This window comes from Octodon degus, unplaced genomic scaffold, assembly GCF_000260255.1.
Source record: "Octodon degus isolate 3935 unplaced genomic scaffold, OctDeg1.0 scaffold00025, whole genome shotgun sequence".
Taxonomy (NCBI): Eukaryota; Metazoa; Chordata; class Mammalia; order Rodentia; family Octodontidae; genus Octodon; species Octodon degus.
Genome location: NW_004524601.1, coordinates 520526 through 523150, shown reverse-complemented (window position 1 = coordinate 523150; position 2625 = coordinate 520526). Strand labels below are relative to the sequence as shown.

The 2625-nt window shown below is 38.9% G+C and overlaps 1 protein-coding gene across 4 annotated transcripts in view; it reads right to left on the bottom strand.

The window, feature by feature from the left end:
- Positions 1-1934, bottom strand: part of Fam126b (family with sequence similarity 126 member B) — a 56859-nt gene extending 54925 nt beyond the window's left edge. For 2 of the 4 annotated variants that reach the window (XM_023712360.1, XM_023712361.1), the window contains exons 1-2: positions 1832-1934; positions 929-984 (exon numbers count right to left, since the gene is read on the bottom strand). The gene's annotated coding sequence lies outside the window, so the exon portion shown is untranslated. The remainder of the gene's footprint in view (positions 1-928; positions 985-1831) is intronic. The other 2 variants (XM_023712362.1, XM_023712363.1) reach the window with 1 other exon arrangement.
- Positions 1935-2625: the final 691 nt, after the last annotated feature.

Below are 2625 nucleotides of genomic sequence, written 5' to 3'. Positions count from 1 at the left end.
TGCTTTGCCAAGCTTGTTCTAAGTAGGTGCTTTAGACCACTGAGCCATCTCTCCAGCCCCAAGTCCAGAACTTTTTAAAGATTCTATAAAACTGACATTCTGTTTTTCCAAAGTCTGAGTACATATTTCGAGCCTGCTGACCAGACAGGGCAAAGGATGCAGACCCAGAACTGCAGCAACCCGACTGCAACGAGTGCTGGGTCTTGAGCTCGGCTCTCTCAGACTGTGCTGGCATCACTTCTAGGTCACAATGTTAGTATTATGATGGACCACAATAGGAAGCGATAGCTATTAAAACAGCATAGCTTTCAAAGTATTAAGAAGAGATACTTGTTATACATTAGTGAGTCCTAATGAAAATAAGAAAATTTTTGAATCTTTTTATATTTCATTCTGTTTGCTTACAGTGGTGCTGGGGACCGGCTCATGATAACAGGGCCTCACACACATGAGGCAAGTGCTCTTCCAGCACCTTTCAGCTTGATCAGTATTTACTGCCTGCTCACTATGTACATGACAAATACCAGACTCTAGGGAAGTAACACATGCACACTACATGACGACTGCCCCTAAGAGTTTACAATCTAATGGGAAAACATCAAACAAGTCTTAATAAGCAAAGCTTAAATGTTAAGACAAGGAAAATAAGAAGTAGGGAACATATACACTCACTGACTTAGAGAACTGAGATCTCCTGGCTAAGAAAGATATGCATATGATGATACTCATGACTCATACCTAAGATTACAAAACATTCAGAAATATGCTGCGAGAAAAAAGCAAATGACTCCTGTTCTTCTGCCACAAAAGCAACAGCCTGAAAGTCCACACTGAGACAGGAAAGAAAGAGGTCAATAAGCACGCTTTTAGTGCCAGGACAAAAGGGAAGAGGCACTCTAGGTTAGGCTGCTGGTTAGGAGACCATTACCTGAACTTCTTCAAACTCACTCAGGTGTACAGCAGAGGCACTCTTGGAGGCTGTATCTGGGGAGATAAGAAGCTACTTTCCTGGGTGTTCCTTTCATTTTCATTTTAAAGCACACATGCATCCAGGTGATACAACTGTATGTCATACTGTGTGTTAATGGAGAAATGTGTGTATTTGGCATAAATTAATATGTAAGTTCAATAACTACATTTTCCCTTTTTATCACAAAGTTGAATAACAGGAAATTATTTTTAGTTTCTTAAAAAGATGCTTCTTCTGATCATTTTAACTTCACTAGTAGCATCATTTTGTGTTTTAAGGCTGATTTCATTGATTAGAGTGATGATATATGAAATTATCATAAATAAAAGTAAATGATATTAAACTTTTTAAAATTAGCCAGGCATGGTAATGCATGGTAGTCCCAGTACTCAGGAGGCTGAGGCAGGCAGGTCACCATGAGTTTAAGGCCAGCTCAGGCTACATAAGTGAGTTCAAGGCCATCCTGAATTGCATAGTGAGATCATGCCTTCAAAAAAAGAGGTTCATAATCAATAAGTTAATGAAAGACAAAAAACAATTAGTGCACTATAAATTTTGGTTTTCACAGCTGGAAACACTTTAGAATAGGAAGCAGGAAAAGTTCCCAATTAGACAATCCACTGATGTGACTATCATTCAAATCAAGAATCAAATCAAACTGCCCTCAAGAGGAAAAAACTTGATCAAAACATTTTAAAATATGGACAGGGAGGAATGGAGAAAGCCAAAGCAACTATCAGAATGGAATAGCAGGAAGAAAAATGTCCAGATCTACAAGGACAGAAAACTACAAAACTTCCACTTCTGTTGTAGGACACATATTTACTATGTAGGCATTTATTTTCTTATCAATTTTCATACCTCATTATTCGAATCTTGAATAACCTTGTAAAGGGCTGGCACAAGTGTCTTCTTCCGGTGTAAAGTGGCTGCATAACTGGTGATCTGAGTGTCAGGTAATGCCTAAAATAAACCAGTACAGGTAAAAAAAAGTGAATTTAATATCTAACAAGAAAGGTACTTTTATTTTATGAGTACCTCTTGAAAAGAAAATCCAATTTATTCCAGCTTATTTAATCAAATTAAGCTGGAATGATATATAATTGTACCTATTCAGCCATACAATATGATTAGAAAATACATTATGCCAATGGACCACTAATCCAACCTTGAAACAAAAAGTTTGGAGGCTCCTTCTACTGAATAGTCTGTTGCTTTGCCTTCCTTTCTTCTCTTCTCTCTCCTCTCCTTCCCTTCATCTCTCTCCCTTCCTCTCTCGTTCACCAGGGTCTCACTATGCAATTTAGGCTGGCCTTGGCTCACAGTGATCCATCCTCCTATCTCCTCCTTCAGTGTGCTAGGGTTACGGGCAAGCACCACAAACTCACCCTCATTCCTTGTTTTGAGAGGAGATGTTCCTAAACTGTATTACCCAGGCTGGTCTCGAACTCCCAGGCTCAAGCAACTGGATTGCCTCAGCTCAGAGTGCTACAGCTGGACTACAGGGGTGGGCCATGAAACCTCGCTTTTTGCAGAATGTACTTTAAGTATTTCCTCATTAACTGTGACATTTTCAGTTTTATGTATTCCTTTCTTTTCTTTCCCCATAATTTTATTGATAAACAAAGAGCAATGAGACAGTTGCAAATCAAATC